The sequence below is a fragment of the Oncorhynchus nerka genome, linkage group LG12 (assembly GCF_034236695.1).
Source record: "Oncorhynchus nerka isolate Pitt River linkage group LG12, Oner_Uvic_2.0, whole genome shotgun sequence".
Taxonomy (NCBI): Eukaryota; Metazoa; Chordata; class Actinopteri; order Salmoniformes; family Salmonidae; genus Oncorhynchus; species Oncorhynchus nerka.
The window spans coordinates 20041729-20059455 of record NC_088407.1 but is presented as its reverse complement, the minus strand read 5'-3'; the positions used below and the strand labels follow the sequence as shown (position 1 = coordinate 20059455).

General features: G+C 45.3%; 1 long non-coding RNA gene across 2 annotated transcripts in view; it reads right to left on the bottom strand.

The window, feature by feature from the left end:
• Positions 1-856: 856 nt before the first annotated feature.
• LOC135574286 (uncharacterized) overlaps positions 857-17727 on the bottom strand; it is a 30020-nt gene continuing 13149 nt past the window's right edge. Inside the window, exons 4-5 of one of the 2 annotated variants that reach the window (XR_010465275.1) lie at positions 2367-2446; positions 857-2052 (exon numbers count right to left, since the gene is read on the bottom strand). This is a non-coding gene — a long non-coding RNA (uncharacterized LOC135574286). Of the gene's footprint in view, positions 2447-17727 lie in introns of both variants that reach the window. The other variant, XR_010465274.1, reaches the window with a different exon arrangement.

Below are 17727 nucleotides of genomic sequence, written 5' to 3'. Positions count from 1 at the left end.
TTGCCTGTTTAAACGTGTCAAGAGCCTGCTTATACTGTTTAGCCATGTCCCTGATTGTCTGAATAAACGTCACTGTGTCAGACTGAATTTGGTTTCCATTTTCCATTGCATCAAGTTCCTTGACGTCCTTGACAATAAACATTATGTCAAGAACTAGGAGTAGGCTAGAGAGCACCCCTGTCAATGCTGCTGCCGCACGGAGAGATTTAGAAGATGAGGCACCTAGTTTGGCAATATTTGCAAGCTTAGCAAAAGAGACAAAGTGACTGAAAGTGACTGGAGCCAGGGCAAGGCCTACTAAAGTAGTGATCCCTCCAGTCGCCCCAATAATACCCCCTACCAGACTACCTCTAGTAGTGGCACGGTACCAAGTCTCATAACTGTCAGCTATCTGACGAAGCTCTTTCACTTTTGCCTGAAGGTCCGTCAAATGTTCATCATGCAACTGATGTGACTTTTCCAGCAAATGTTTACTCCTGAACTTATTTAGGCTTGAAATAACAAAGGGGTTGAATTACTTATTGACTCAAGACATTTCAGCTTTACATTTTTTTTTTAAATGCAAAAAAAAAAAAAAAAATCACTTTGAAATTATGGGGTATTGTACGTAGATCAGCGAGACAAAATCTCAATTGAATCCATTTTAAATTCAGGCTGTAAAACAAAATGTGGAAAAGGTCAAGGGGTGTGAATACTTTCTGAAGGCACTGCATTTATAGTGCATTTGTACTGTGTATGTGCATTTCATTTATAGATATTTATAATGTTTCTATATTAATCAATATGTATGGGAAGTGAAAGGCAGGGTCACGGGATACTAGGAGTGGTGGGTTGGAATCAGGCGCAGAGAGCAGGGTTCAGTAAATCGTGATTTATTCTCCGGCCAAAAAACGGTCACGCCAACATACAGGGCGCATAAAACAGACCAGCCCAAACACAGGGCCAAACAGTCCGGAGAATACAAACATGAAAACCACAACCAGAGTAACAAAAAACAATCCCGCACAAAACAAGGGCGGGACAAACTATTACATATAAACTAATTAAACTAATTAAACTAAAATACACACAGGTTAAACTAAGACAAAACCAACAGACAAACGAAAAAGGCATCGGTAGCGGCTAGTAGGACGGTGACGACGACCGCCGAGCACCGCCCGAACAGGCAGGGGAGCCAACTTCGGCGGAAGTCGAGACAGGCAGTTTGAAATTGCCTACAGGTGCAGTCGAATCATTTCAACTTAACAGTTACTATTCTGGTAAAAACTTGCCCAAGGAAAGAAATGTAGAATTAGTTAATTGTAGGATTGAGCTTCCATCAACCTACATAGCCACACAGCACATGTTGTTGAAGTCAAATAACTAGATACACTTACGTCACACATTACAGTTGAAAGTATCATGGTTCTCACTATAAAAGATGTATGGGGGGGGGGGGGGGGGGGGACTTTACAAGTAGGCTGTCTTTGTCAATAAGAATGTTCTTAACTGACTTTCCTAGTTAAATAAAGGTTAAATTAAAAAAATAATTACAAAAAAATCATGATATTAAAACAATTGTGGGAAAGGTGCATAAAAAAAATTGCACTCAATCTCAATAATTAAATGATGGTTCACTGACTGTAAGTCCAAGTAACCCGTCCTCCTACAACCCACACTTACCCCTCAAACTGCAGTACAGTTTATTACAGTATTAAGTGGGCGCACTATAATTTGTTCAGGTGTAACAGGGTTCAAAGGCCTGTTAGGGTGTACAATGTAAAGCATTCTAAAAAGCTGATTACAGCCATATTGCTAGCAGTCAAGACAGCCTCAAATTTCAACAAACTGCATCTAGGAACAATTGTCCAGACAGGCACAAATACAGTACATGCAGCCCATAAGAGACACTGGATTCAAAACAGGGTTTCATTGAGAAATTACACTTCTAATTGTTATCAGTACAACTTCACTTCCTCAGTATTCGATCATCAATCATTAATTGTGTATTCCATGGGGAATTCTTCATCAACTACTGCACACTTCAGCTTTAGGGAGGTACAGTAAGGAGAACTGGAGGCCAAGTGTTATGTTAGTTACAATCTGCTATATTTACTGCTGTTCAAATGTCTTTTCAATTAATGATATACCCTCTTGATTCTTGAGGAACAAAACCTGACTCATTATACTAACCTACAAAATATAATACATCTCACATGAATCTCACATCAGATTTGTTGCAAGGAGTGGCTTGAAACAATATATGACGTAGAAACACACTTTTACATATACAGTATTTTCAGGAATAGTTCTATATTAATGCAACATTAGAACAGAACAGTTTACATTTCCTACAGCTACACCCGTGAAAATAATTTCATACTCACAGTGTTTAATTAGGTCCAGTGGAGGAACAATGGGATATCCAGAGGAGTAGCAACTTGACTGTGTTGGAGACAAGGTGATGCTGAAAAACAACAGTTGTCCAATCACGAATCAAGGTTCATCATTGATAAGGAGTTATTTTATGACCTAATGATGAGTGAGTGTATTATTTGTTCACTTAAGACTTTGTCAATGCATGTATCAGGAAACACCTGTGTTTACTGCTACACTGAGGACTTTACTACAGTAGTTAAACATGAACATTTACAGGTCTGCCCCATGACTGACTTTAGGAGTCAAAGTAGCGTGATCACGGTGTAAGGTCAAACAATATCCATTGCTTGTTTTCAGTCATAGATAAATGCAGTCAAAGACATGTTTACCCAAATGCATGTTATTGTGAGTATCAATCTTTTTTTACATTCACCAGAATAGGGATGTGTGGGAAAAAAAAGCAACAATCTACTTAATTCACCTTTCACATTATGGTTCACATGACTTGATAATGAGGTCCACACTCTACCAAATACTGTAGTACCCCATAACACCAGAGAGACAGTACCACCAAATACTGTAGTACCCCATAACACCAGAGAGACAGTACCAAATACTGTAGTACCCCATAACACCAGAGACAGTACCACCAAATACTGTAGTACCCCATAACACCAGAGAGAGACAGTACCACCAAATACTGTAGTACCCCATAACACCAGAGACAGTACCACCAAATACTGTAGTACCCCATAACACCAGAGAGAGACAGTACCACCAAATACTGTAGTATCCCATAACACCACAGAGAGACAGTACCACCAAATACTGTAGTACCCCATAACACCAGAGAGACAGTACCACCAAATACTGTAGTACCCCATAACACCAGAGACAGTACCACCAAATACTGTAGTACCCCATAACACCACAGAGAGACAGTACCACCAAATACTGTAGTACCCCATAACACCAGAGAGACAGTACCACCAAATACTGTAGTACCCCATAACACCAGAGAGACAGTACCACCAAATACTGTAGTACCCCATAACACCAGAGACAGTACCACCAAATACTGTAGTACCCCATAACACCACAGAGAGACAGTACCACCAAATACTGTAGTACCCCATAACACCACAGAGAGACAGTACCACCAAATACTGTAGTATCCCATAACACCACAGAGAGACAGTACCACCAAATACTGTAGTACCTCATAACACCACAGAAGGACAGTACCACCAAATACTGTAGTATCCCATAACACCAGAGAGACAGTACCACCAAATACTGTAGTATCCCATAACACCACAGAGAGACAGTACCACCAAATACTGTAGTACCCCATAACACCAGAGACAGTACCACCAAATACTGTAGTATCCCATAACACCAGAGAGACAGTACCACCAAATACTGTAGTATCCCATAACACCAGAGAGACAGTACCACCAAATACTGTTGTACCCCATAACACCAGAGAGACAGTACCACCAAATACTGTAGTATCCCATAACACCACAGAGGAACAGTACCATCCAATAACACTATAGAGGGATAATACCACCAAATATTGTAGTATACCATAACACCAGAGGGACAGCAATACTGTAGTACCCGATAACTTGGTTTGGCCGGGCTTTTATCAATTCTGACGCTACGTTTTACTGGTCACTGGTACAGCTCTAGGAAGAGTCTTAGTGGTTCCAAACTTCTTCAATTTAAGAATGACGGAGGCCACTGTGTTCTTGGGGACCTTCAATGCTGCAGACATTTTTTGGTACTATTCCCCAGTTCTGTGCCTCGACACAATCCTGCACTTCCGGGTTGGAGCGAGCGGTCGCATCTGCACTCGGTCCGCAGGTAGTATTACATTTCATTACATTTCATTATAGTACAACGGTTTGATTTGTCTAATCTTATCAATTTCTTCTTAGCTAGCTACACAGCCGTCTTTGTTTCATAGATATTGCGTACTGTCCTAACGCAGTCTACACTGCCCTGCAGCTAGCCAGCTAACACGTCACCGTTAGCTAGTCCACCGATTAGCAGCACAACTATTACACTCAACTGAACAATTAGTGTAGTGTTAGCTAGCTACATAGTTGTCTTTGCTGTCTTCGTACCCAAGATAATTGTGTAGTTTAGAGTGTGTAGTTTTATGTCGTCCTTAACATAGAGACTCTGCTAGCTAGCCAACAGCTAGCCAACGTCTACCGAACAGAACTTCTGCACTCAACAATCCGGTCGCATTTCGCTTCGCTCCACAGGTAGTATCACATTTTTCATTTCATTTCATTACAGTACAACGGCTTGATTTGTTTGATCGTAGCTAGCTACATAGCTAGCTACACAGCCATCAAAGATAATTGTGTAGTCTAGAGCAGTTAGCCAGCTATTGTCGTTCTTTTAAATAATCAACACTGCTAGCTAGCCAGCTAGCCCCGAATAACACACAGTAGAAACTATTACACTCAACGGAACGACTTGATTAGTGTAGTGTCAACAACAGCCAATGCCAACTAGCCTACTTAGTCAACAACGCAGCCTCTGCCAGCTAAGCAGTACTGTATCATTTTAATCATTTTAGTCAATAAGATTCTTGCAGTACCTCTCTGAACACTCGTGAAGTCCACTTGTCATTCCAATCTCCTTTGCATTAGCGTACTCTTGTGTAGCCTGTCAACTATGTGTCTGTCTATCCCTGTTCTCTCCTCTCTGCACAGACCATACAAACACCAAGCGCGCATGGAGTTCCAGGTCTCCGTAGCCTCTGGAACTGCCGATCTGCGGCCAACAAGGCAGAGTTCATCTCCGCCTATGTCTCCCTCCAGTCCCTCGACTTCTTGGCACTGAGGAAACATGGATCACCACAGACAACACTGCTACTCCTACTGCTCTCTCTTCGTCTGCCCACGTGTTCTCGCACACCCCGAGAGCTTCTGGTCAGCGGGGTGGTGGCACCGGGATCCTCATCTCTCCCAAGTGGTCATTCTCTCTTTCTCCCCTTACCCATCTGTCTATCGCCTCCTTTGAATTCCATGCTGTCACAGTTACCAGCCCTTTCAAGCTTAACATCCTTATCATTTATCGCCCTCCAGGTTCCTCGGAGAGTTCATCAATGAGCTTGATGCCTTGATAAGCTCCTTTCCTGAGGACGGCTCACCTCTCACAGTTCTGGGCGACTTTAACCTCCCCACGCCTACCTTTGACTCATTCCTCTCTGCCTCCTTCTTTCCACTCCTCTCCTCTTTGACCTCACCCTCTCACCTTCCCCCTACTCACAAGGCAGGAAATACGCTCGACCTCATCTTTAAGATGCTGTTCTTCCACTAACCTCGTTGCAACTCCCTCCAGTCTCCGACCACTACCTTGTATCCTTTTCCCTCTCGCTCTCATCCAACACTTCCCACAGAGGGATGGTATCAGCGCCGTCCCAACCTTCGCAATCCTATCATCTCTTCCCTCTGCTCAAACCTTCTCCAACCTATCTCCTGATTCTGCCTCCCTCAACCCTCCTCTCCTCCCTTTCTGCATCCTTTGACTCTCTATGTCCCCTATCCTCCAGGCCGGCTCGGTCCTCCCCTCCCGCTCCGTGGCTCGACGACTCATTGCTCACAGAACAGGGCTAGCCGAGCAAATGGAGGAAAACTCGCCTCCTGCGGACCTGACATCCTTTCACTCCCTCCTCTCTACATTTTCCTCTTCTCTCTCTGCTGCTAAAGCCACTTTCTACCACTCTAAATTCCAAGCATCTGCCTCTAACCCTAGGAAGCTCTTTGCAACCTTCTCCTCCCTCCTGAATCCTCCTCCTCCCCCTCCCCCTCCTCCCTCTCTGCAGATGACTTCACAACCATTTTGAAAAGAAGGTCGACGACATCCGATCCTCGTGCTAAGTCAAACGACACCGCTGGTTCTGCTCACACTGCCCTACCCTGTGCTCTGACCTCTTTCTCCCCTCTCTCTCCAGATGAAATCTCGCGTCTTGTGACGGCCGGCATTTTTTTGACCCTATCCCTCCTCTCTTCTCCAGACCATTTCCGGAGACCTCCTCCTTACCTCACCTCGCTCATCAACTCATCCCTGACCGCTGGCTCGTCCCTTCCGTCTTCAAGAGAGCGAGAGTTGCACCCCTTCTGAAAAAACCTACACTCGATCCCTCCGATGTCAACAACCACAGACCAGTATCCCTTCTTTCTTTTCTCTCCAAAACTCTTGAACGTGCCGTCCTTGGCCAGCTCTCCCGCTATCTCTCCCAGAATGACCTTCTTGATCCAAATCAGTCAGGTTTCAAGACTAGTCATTCAACTGAGACTGCTCTTCTCTGTATCACGGAGGCGCTCCGCACTGCTAAAGCTAACTCTCTCTCCTCTGCTCTCATCCTTCTAGACCTATCGGCTGCCTTCGATACTGTGAACCATCAGATCCTCCTCTCCACCCTCTCCGAGTTGGGCATCTCCGGCGCGGCCCACGCTTGGATTGCGTCCTACCTGACAGGTCGCTCCTACCAGGTGGCGTGGCGAGAATCCGTCTCCACACCACGTGCTCACCACTGGTGTCCCCCAGGGCTCTGTTCTAGGCCCTCTCCTATTCTCGCTATACACCAAGTCACTTGGCTCTGTCATAACCTCACATGGTCTCTCCTATCATTGCTATGCAGACGACACACAATTAATCTTCTCCTTTCCCCTTCTGATGACCAGGTGGCGAATCAATCTCTGCATGTCTGGCAGACATATCCGTGTGGATGACGGATCACCACCTCAAGCTGAACCTCAAGACGGAACTGCTCTTCCTCCCGGGGAAGGACTGCCCGTTCCATGATCTCGCCATCACGGTTGACAACTCCATTGTGTCCTCCTCCCAGAGCGCTAAGAACCTTGGCGTGATCCTGGACAACACCCTGTCGTTCTCAACTAACATCAAGGCGGTGGCCCGTTCCTGTAGGTTCATGCTCTACAACATCCGCAGAGTGACCCTGCCTCACACAGGAAGCGGCGCAGGTCCTAATCCAGGCACTTGTCATCTCCCGTCTGGATTACTGCAACTCGCTGTTGGCTGGGCTCCCTGCCTGTGCCATTAAACCCCTACAACTCATCCAGAACGCCGCAGCCCGTCTGGTGTTCAACCTTCCCAAGTTCTCTCACGTCACCCCGCTCCTCCGCTCCCTCCACTGGCTTCCAGTTGAATGCTCGCATCCGCTTGGTGCTTGCCTACGGAGCTGTGAGGGGAACGGCACCTCAGTACCTCCAGGCTCTGATCAGGCCCTACACCCAAACAAGGGCACTGTTCATCCACCTCTGGCCTGCTCGCCTCCCTACCACTGAGGAAGTACAGTGCTCAGCCCAGTCAAAACTGTTCGCTGCTCTGGCCCCCAATGGTGGAACAAACTCCCTCACGACGCCAGGACAGCGGAGTCAATCACCACCTTCCGGAGACACCTGAAACCCCACCTCTTTAAGGAATACCTAGGATAGGATAAAGTAATCCCTCTCACCCCCCCTCCCCCTGAAAAGATTTAGATGCACTACTGTTCCACTGGAGGTCATAAGGTGAATGCACCAATTTGTAAGTCGCTCTGGATAAGAGCGTCTGCTAAATGACTTAAATGTAAATGTAAATGTGGAGCTCTAAGGACAATTCCTTTGACTTCATGGCTTGGCTTTTGCTCTGGCATGCACTGTCAACTGTGGGACCTTATATATCGACAGGTATGTGCCTTTCCAAATCATGTCCAATCAGTTGAATTTACCACAGGTGGACTCCAATCAACTTGTGGAAACAGCTCAAGGATCATTAATGGAAACAGGATGGACCTGCGCTCAATTTTGAGTGTCATAGCAAAGGGTCTGAATACTTATGTAAATAAGGTATTTCTGTTTTTTAATTCTAAAAACCTGTTTTCACTTTGTCATTATGGTGTATTGTGTGTAGATTGATGAGGAGTAACAAAATATAATGTAACAAAATGTGGAAAAATAAAATAGGGACTGAATACTTCCCGAATGCACCAAACGTACTGATCCCTAAAACTGACTTGATTGCAAATATTCAGTCTCACAAACACTATTGAATGATATACCCCATGTCATTTCCCCACAACATCACCAACGATGAACTCCTGTAAAAACACTCAGCTGAATTACTGCAGGTCTGTTGGTAGTAGAACATCCAGAGGTGATGATGGTTGAGGGTTGTCTGAGGACAGCTTCAAGGGATCTAAGATGAATAATAAAATAACAGAATAACACTGGCACTTGTCTTTTCCTACTAGCACCGACTTTACTGATAACTACTTTATTGGAGGCAGGGTTGGGTTACTTTCTAAATGTAATCCTTTACAGTTACTAGTTACCTGTCCAAAAAATGGTTTTCAGTAATGTAACTTTTGGATTACCCAAAATCAATATTGTAATCTTTTATTTAACTAGGCTATTCAGTTAAGAACAAATTCTCAGTTACAATGACTGCCTACCCCGGCCAAACCCTCCCCTAAACCGGACGACGCTGGACCAATTATGCGGCGCCCTATGGGGACTCCCGATCACGGCCAGTTGAGATACAGCCCGGGGTCAAACCAGGGTCTGTTGTGACGTCTCTAGCAGTGAAATGCAGTGCCTTAGACCTCTGCACCACTCGGGAGCCCCTGATTACTTTGTTACTTTTAGATTACTTTCCTATAAAGGAGGTATTAAAAGAAGACCAACATGAATATTACCAATTGAACTAAATGTATTGCAAGATAAATCAATGTTAGCGTTTACATAGCTGGGCATAAATGGATGTTCAATTTTACTGAGTTACAGTTCATATAAGGAAATCAGTCGATTCAAATGATTTAATTAGGCCCTCATCAATGGATTTCACATGACTTGGAATACAGATATGCATACCTTAAAAAAAGGTAGGGTCATGGATCAGAAAATCAGTCAGTATCTGGTGTGACCACCATTTGCCACATGCAAAGTGACACCTCTCCTTCACAGAGAGTTAATGAGACTGTTGATTGTGGCCTGTGGAATGTTGTCCCAATCCTCTTCAATGGCTGTGCGGAATTGATAAGAACTGGAACACAATGTTGTACACGTCCATCCAGAACATCCCAAACATGCTCAATGAGTGACATTTCAGGTGAGTATACAGGCCATGGAGGAACTGAGACATTGCATGCATGGAGCCGTGCATTGTCATGCTGAAACATGAGGTGATGGTGGCAAATGAATGGCACGACAATGGGCCTCAGGATCTCGTCACGGTATCTCTGTGCATTCAAATTGTAATCAATAAAATGCAATTGTGTTCGTTGTCAGTAGCTTATGCCTGTCCATACCATAACCCCACCATGGGGCACTCTATTCACAATGTTGACATCAGCAAACCACTCGCCCACCCGACGCCACATATACTACCTGCCATCTGCCCGGTACAGTTGAAACCGAGATTAATTTGTAAAGAGCACACATCTCCAGAGCACACATCTCTTTTACAGATTGCGCATCTGTAAAAGTTTGGGAGTGTTTTTGGTGACAAGCCAAATTTCTTCAGCCTCCTGAGATTGAAGAGGCGCTGTTGCGCCTTCTTCACCACACTGTCTGTGTGGGTGGACCATTTCAGTTTGAGTTTCAGTCTGTGATGTGTACGCCGAGGAACTTTAAAACATTCCACCTTCTCCATTCATGTTCTGTCGATGTGGATAGGGGGTGCTCCCTCTGCTGTTTCCTGAAGTCTACGATCATCTCCTTTGTTTTGTTGACATTGAGTGTGAGGTTATTTTCCTGACACCACATTCCGAGGGCCCTCACCTCCTCCCTGTAGGCCGTCTTGTCGTTTTTGATAATCAAGCCTACCACTGTTGTGTCGTCTGCAAACTTGATGAATTAGTTGGAGGCGTGCATAGCCACGCAGTCATGGGTGAACAGGGAGTACAGGAGAGGGCTAAGAACGCACCCTTGTGGGGCCCAGTGTTGAGGATCAGCGGGGTGGAGATGTTGTTTCCTACCTTCACTGCCTGGGGGCGGTCCGTCAGCAAGTTCAGGACCCAGTTGCACAGGGTGGGGTCGAGACCCAGGGTCTTGATCTTCATGATGAGTTTGGAGGGTACGATGGTGTTAAATGCGGAGGTGTAGTCAATGAACAGCATTCTTACATAGGTATTCCTCGTCCTTGTCCAGATGGGCTAAGGCAGTGTGCAGTGTGATTATTATTGCGTCGTCTGTGGACCTGTTGGGGCTGTAAGCATATTGGAGTGGGTCTAGGGTGTCAGGTAGGGTGGAGGTGATATGATCCATGACTAGTCTCTCAAAGCACTTCCTGATGACAGAAGTGAATGCTACGGGGAGATAGTCGTTTAGCTCAGTTACCTTAGCTTTCTTGCGGACAGGAACAATGGTGGCCCTCTTGAAGCATGTGGGCACAGCAGACTGGGATAGGGATTGATTGAATACGTCCGTAAACACACCAGCCAGCTGATCTGCTGCCTAGGGATACGGCTAGGGATGCCGTCTGGCTAGGGATATACACAGCTGTGATTATAATCGAAGAGATATCTTTTCGTAGATAATGCGGTTGGCATTTGATTGTAAGGTATTCTAGGTCAGGTGAACAAAAGGACTTGAGTTCCTATATGTTGTTACACCATGAGTCGTTATTCATAAGGGATACACCCCCATCCCTGTGAGTACACATTCTGTACACATTCGGTACTAACTGTAATTTTTATTCACCCCAAAAAACTAAATATATTACAAAAGATTATCATGATGAAAGTGTGTGAAATGATATCCAATGTTATGTAAGCTTGTTGGAAAGAAAACAGAATATTGTCTTCCTATGAGTAATAGCATAGCAAGCAACATAGCAACATAGGTTACTAGCATCAATACATTACCCATCCCCCAACACTGTCAACCAAGAGTCAATACCAAACCAGTTCACCTTGGTGGTGTGCAGACTGGTTTTATATTATTCTTAACGATTTCACACAAACCAGAAAAAAAATGCAACAATATGTCTGTGAAACTATATGTTCACAGTATTATGAATGAATTGTGGTTTATTTGGTAGCATTTCGTAGTGTGAATGATTTTACTAATTGCATTAGTGCTGTACAAAGTTAGAGGTGCGCTATTTGATAGATTCCCCCGCTCCCCCTACCTCGGGATCCAGTTTGGAGACCTGAGGACAACCTACCCCCGCCCCCCTCCCCATCTCGTACTTCTGAGTGGGAGACCTTCCCACAACAGCACCAATGATAAACTCCTGTCTAAACATACTCAACTGAATTACTACAGGTCTGGTGGTAGTAGAACATCCAGAGGGGATGATGGTTGATGGTTGTCTGAGAACAGCTTCAAGGGATCTAATATGAATAATAAAATAATTAACAGAATAACACTGGCACTTATCTTTTCCTACTAGCACTGACTTTACTGATAACTACTTTATTGGAGGCAGGGTTGGGTTACTTTCTAAATGTAATCCTTTACAGTTACTAGTTACCTTTCCAAAATTGTATTCAGCAACGTAACTTTTGGATTACCCCAAATAAGTAATGTACTTTTAGATTACTTTCCCTTTAAGATGCATTGAAAGAATACAAAAAATTATATTTCCAATTTAATGAAATATTTTGCAGGAAAAATCTATTTTAGAGTTTACAAAGCTGGCCATAAGTGGCTGTTGTATTTTACTTTATGGGTTGGTTATGTAGGCTCTTGCTAAACCATTGCTTTCTACTACAGATAGTCATAAAATGTGGCTATATCTCTACATTAAAAACCAAAGTGTGTCAGATTTCCATTCATTGCAATTCCTTTAATTCTCCTTGATCTTCAAGAATGGGAAATGGCCAAATAACCATTGGAAGACAAAGCTTGTACTGCAGCCTACAAAAGCCTTTTCCTGCCCCTTTCCCTCGATCCATCAAACACATTAAATTTGTCATCAAATAGTAATGATGTCTGACTTGTGCTCAGATGGAACATGTAACGGCTCTCTTCTATCTCCTCCTCTGACGAAGAGGTAGAACAAGGATCGGACCAAAATGCAGCGTGATGATGATTCATGATATATTTTAATGAAGGAAAACCTATACATACAGAAACTACAAAAATAACGAAATGAAATAATGAAAACCAAAACAGCCCTATCTGGTGCAAACACAAAGACAGGAACAATCACCCACGAAAACACTCACAGAATATGGCTGCCTAAATATGGTTCCCAATCAGAGACAACGATAATCACCTGACTCTGATTGAGAACCGCCTCAGGCAGCCATAGACTACGTACACACCCCACAAAACCCCTAAGACAAAAACACACCACAATAACCCATGTCACACCCTGGCCTGACCAAATAAATAAAGAAAATACTAAGACCAAGGCGTGACAGAACAAACTTAAAATTGTGACTCTTTTCATTGCTATTTTGAATAACACTGAGAAAAAAGGTGTTAAATCATTTTTTCGCGAACATTATTTCTAAAACTGATGTTTGCGAAAAAATTATAATTATATATATATTTTTTAAAGTATCTGTTATCTGATTGCAGTATTTTTGTTAGTAAAGCAACGGATCATAGTTACAGTTGCAATCCGTTACCCTGATGGGGGGACTTGTTCTTACTTTGTCTGCAGTACAACATAACACCACAGAGTGAAGCTATATCAATAAATCAAATGTTTTCCCTGTCTGGTGTTAAGTGTACCCGCATGTGTGTCTCTCTCTCTCCCTCCCTCCATCCCTCTTTCTCCCTCTGTCTCTCTCCCCCCTTCTCTCTCTCCCCCTTTCTATCTCCCTTTGTCCCTCCCTCCCTCTGTCTCTCTCTCCCCCCTCCCCCCTACCTCTCTCTCTCCATCTCTCTTTTCCTCTCTCTCCCTTCCTCCCTCTATCTATCCCTTCCTCCCTCTCTCCCTCTGTTCCTCCCTCTCTCTATCCCCCCCTTCCCCTACTGCTCTCTCTCCCTCCCTCTCCCTTTCTCTCCATCTCTTTACCTCTCTCTCCCTCCCTCTCCCTCTCTTTTACCTCTCTTTACCTCTCACTCCCTCCCTATCTCCCTCTGTCCCTCCCTCCCTCTCCCTCTCCCTCTCTCCCTCTCTCTCTCTCTCTCTCACTCCCGCCTTCCCTCTCTCTATCCCTCCCTCTCCGTCTCTCTTTCCCTCCCTCCCTCCCACTCTCTATCTCCCTCCCTCTCTCTACCTCTCACTCCCTCCCTCTCTCTCTCTACCTCTCACTCCCTCCCTCTCTCTCTCTACCTCTCACTCCCTCCCTCTCTCTACCTCTCACTCCCTCCCTCTCTCTACCTCTCACTCCCTCCCTCTGCCTCTCACTGTCCCCCCCTCCCTCCCCCTATCTCCCTCTCATTCCTCTCCCTCCCTCCCTCTCTCTTTTCATCTCTCTTTCCCTCCCTCTCCCTTCCTCCCTCTCTCCCTCTGTTCCTCCCCTCTCTCTCTCCCTCCCTCTCCCTCTCTCTCCTTCTCTTTCCCTCCCTCTCCCTCTCTCTCTCTCCCTTCCTCTCCATCTCTTTACCTCTCACTCCCTCCCATCTCCCTTTGTCCCTCCCTCCCTCCCACTCCCTTTCTCTCGCTCTTTCTCCCTCCCTCTCCCTCTCCCTCTCTCCCTCTCTCTCTCTCTCTCTCTCTCACTCCCGCCTTCCCTCTCTCTATCCCTCCCTCTCCGTCTCTCTTTCCCTCCCTCCCTCCCACTCTCTATCTCCCTCCCTCTCTCTACCTCTCACTCCCTCCCTCTCTCTACCTCTCACTCCCTCCCTCTCTCTACCTCTCACTCCCTCCCTCTCTCTACCTCTCACTCCCTCCCTCTCTCTACCTCTCACTCCCTCCCTCTGCCTCTCACTGTCCCCCCTCCCTCCCCCTATCTCCCTCTCATTCCTCTCCCTCCCTCCCTCTCTCTTTCCATCGCTCTTTCCCTCCCTCTCCCTTCCTCCCTCTCTCCCTCTGTTCCTCCCTCTCTCTCTCTCCCTCCCTCTCCCTCTCTCTCCTTCTCTTTCCCTCCCTCTCCCACTCTCTCTCTCCCTTCCTCTCCATCTTTACCTCTCACTCCCTCCCATCTCCCTTTGTCCCTCCCTCCCTCCCACTCCCTTTCTCTCGCTCTTTCTCCCTCCTTCCTTCCCTCTCTCTCTCTCTCTCTCTCTCTCTCCCTACCACTCTCCCTCCCTCCCTCCCTCCCTCCCTCCCTCCCTCCCTCTTTCTACCTCTCATTCCTCTCCCTCTCTCTCCCCTCTCTCTCTCTCCCTTTCTCTCCTTCTCTTTCCCTCCCTCTCCCTCTCTCGCTCTCCCTTCCTCTCCATCTCTTTACCTCTCACTCCCTCCCATCTCCCTTTGTCCCTCCCTCCCACTCCCTTTCTCTCTCTCTCTCTCCCTCCTTCCCTGTCTCTCTCTCCCTACCACTCTCCATCTCTGTTTCCCTCTCTCTCCCTCCCTCCATCTCCCTCTCTATCTCCCTCCCTCTCTCTCACCCTCTCTGTCCCTTCCTCCCTCCCTATCTCCCTCTCATTCCTCTCCCTCCCTCTCTCCTCCCTACCTCTCTCTCTCTCCATCTCGCTTTCCCTCTCTCTCCCTTCCTCCCTCTATCCCTTCCTCCCTCTCTCCCTCTGTTCCTCCCTCTCTCTATCCCTCCCTTTCCCTACCGCTCCCTCTCTCCCTCCCTCTCCCCCCTCAATGGAGTTTTATGTAGACCAAATGGGGTCTCTAACTACATGGCAGTCTAGGACTCTGAGCCATTATGGTATATATTGGTGCAGGTCCCCATGTTGGTCGTGGACACAGGTCATAGCTCATACAGAGAGAGAGGGCTACATGAATCCATTCACCCAGTATGGAAGGAGGTGGAGTATAGTGAAGGTGAGAGTTTTTGACTGTAATCCGGAGAGAGGGATGTATTGAATAAAGATACGCCTTACCTTTAAAAAAGTAATGAAAGAGGATCTAGGGTTGTGGTATGTTGGATTTGACCAGTTTTCGGTCGACACCCTAGTACGGTTCCGGGTAGAGGAGATTAGGCAAGTATGGTAAAGCTGTTCACGAAAGCAGGAATGCCAGATAATGACAGTTGCATTGATTTGCACTATTTATATCCCCAGGTTCCCCTTAAATCAAGACTTCCTCCCTTTACAGTGACCAGAGGAGATTATTACCGTTTGGCCCGGGACAGTACTCATGGGAAATACGTGGGGGAAGTTAGTACCTGCAATTAGACAGAGAATATTACCACTGACGAGACCAGGCCTAATTTGACAGGCTGGTTGAATGCTGGGGATGTCAATAAGGTAAAGTGGGCCAGTGCTGACATCTGGTGGTTGTGTGGGGGAATGATGTTAGGGCCAGGTTTTACTGGCAGATTGGACAGGATTATGCCTTCCACATTCATTCAACACCAAGACATGAAGTTGGCCAAACGGGAGAAAAGATGTACTCCATCTGGGTCTTTTGACGAGAGAGTATATATTGATAACACTGGGGTTCTGCGGGGGATACCAGACGAGTTCATAGCAAGAAATCAGATCGTAGCAGGATTAGAGTTAAGTATATTCTAGTGGTCCACACTCAAATAAGAATGTGAACTGGATCAATTATATTTAGGATAATCTACAGCGCTTTGTCAATTATACCGAATGACTTCGCACAGTAGAATTCATCTTGGATATGTTTGCTGGCTGGAAAGGGTGAGAGTGGGTGTAGATGGTTTGTTCCTCGATGGCACAGCTCTGGACGAATCAGTGACCAAAGCCTCAGCTGGTTTGACCACCCTGGCTCACGGTTTGGCAGAAAACTCTGGGGTGGATATTTCTTTGACTAATTGGTTTGATAGTATGTTTGGAAAAATGTTATGATCACTGTATTATGGGTTACCTTCATCTGTGTAACTTTTTTAGTTTTGTGTGAACTGGTTTAGTTTTGTTGCGATTGTCTAATTCCCTGTGTATGAGATCTCATTTCCAGGACTCCAGGAATCTATGAGAAAACTGATGGTGCGATACGGACTGATTCCAAGATCTGATCAGTGGAATGGTGAATACATGCCTCAAAACTAAATAGATGAATGAATTCAGGTTCTTCATGTGCGAGGAACTTGTGTTTTTGTTTAGAGCATTTTGATATTTAGAGATGTTAGGTTGTATCTTGTTTCAATGAAGATTGTAACGAAAATTCTGATGAGAAGAGTTATGATTCTGATGTTGGCCTAAAAACAGTCAGTGTGAATGCAAGTAGTGGGTTATGTTTAGGTGATGTTTTGATAACAAGAAATATTTCTAATAAAAATAGAAGTATGCTTTTTAATATTTTAATATAACTAGATGTGTGATTGGATGTATAATATTTAATCATAGGGTGGATATGTTCGTTTTTTTAATGAATAATGGCTAATTATGTATACATTTCAATCAGGACTGACTAATCAGAATACTATTATGTTACTGTATAGATGTATGCATTTTCTTTTAACCCTAGTACTGAATATAATGTGTGTAAATATAATCAAGAAGTAGAACAATGACTGGTAGAAATGAATGAACTTATAGTCAGACTGGCTAGAATGCTTATCTACACAGGCAGACCTTGGCTCGGTCGTAAATTATCTAAGTGGGGAGAGACGATGTGGGAAGGCTTGAGAACTATACAGCCATTGTACTGGAGTGGAGATGAGACGAAAACTAATGACGTCATTTTCAGTTTATAACCTGTGGTAAACTGTATCATTTTCAGTACTCTCGAGAATAAACGCTGCTGATTGATTTTGAGACTGGTCTCTGTCCATTTTATGCAAATAAGAGTCTTACAAATTCTTAGGAATTGACAGAGTGTTTACTTTTAATTGGGTATTAAAACATACAGGAATATAATTCCTACAACACCCTCCCTCTCTATCCCTCTCTCTATCCCTCTCTCCATCTCTCCCCTCTCACTCTCCATCTCTCTCTCTCTCACTCTCCATCTCTCTCTCTCTCCATCTATCTACTTCCCTCTCTCCCTCTCTCCATCTCTCCCCTCTCACTCTCCATCTCTCTCTCTCTCTCTATCCATCTCTCCCCTCTCACTCTCCATCTCTCTCTCTCCCTCTCTATCCCTCTCTCTATCCCTCTCTCCATCTCTCCCCTCTCACTCTCCATCTCTCTCTCTCTCCATCTATCTACTTCCCTCTCTCTCCCTCTCTCATTCTCTCTCTCTCTCTCTCTCTCTCTCTATCCCTCTCTCTCTCTCTCCCCTCTCACCCTCCCTCTCTCTCTCTCTATCCCTCTCTCTCTCTCTCTCTATCCCTCTCTCCCTCTCTCTCTCTCTCTCCCTCTCTCTCTATCCCTCTCTCTCTCTCTCTCTCTCCCTCTCTCTCTCCCCTCTCACCCTCCC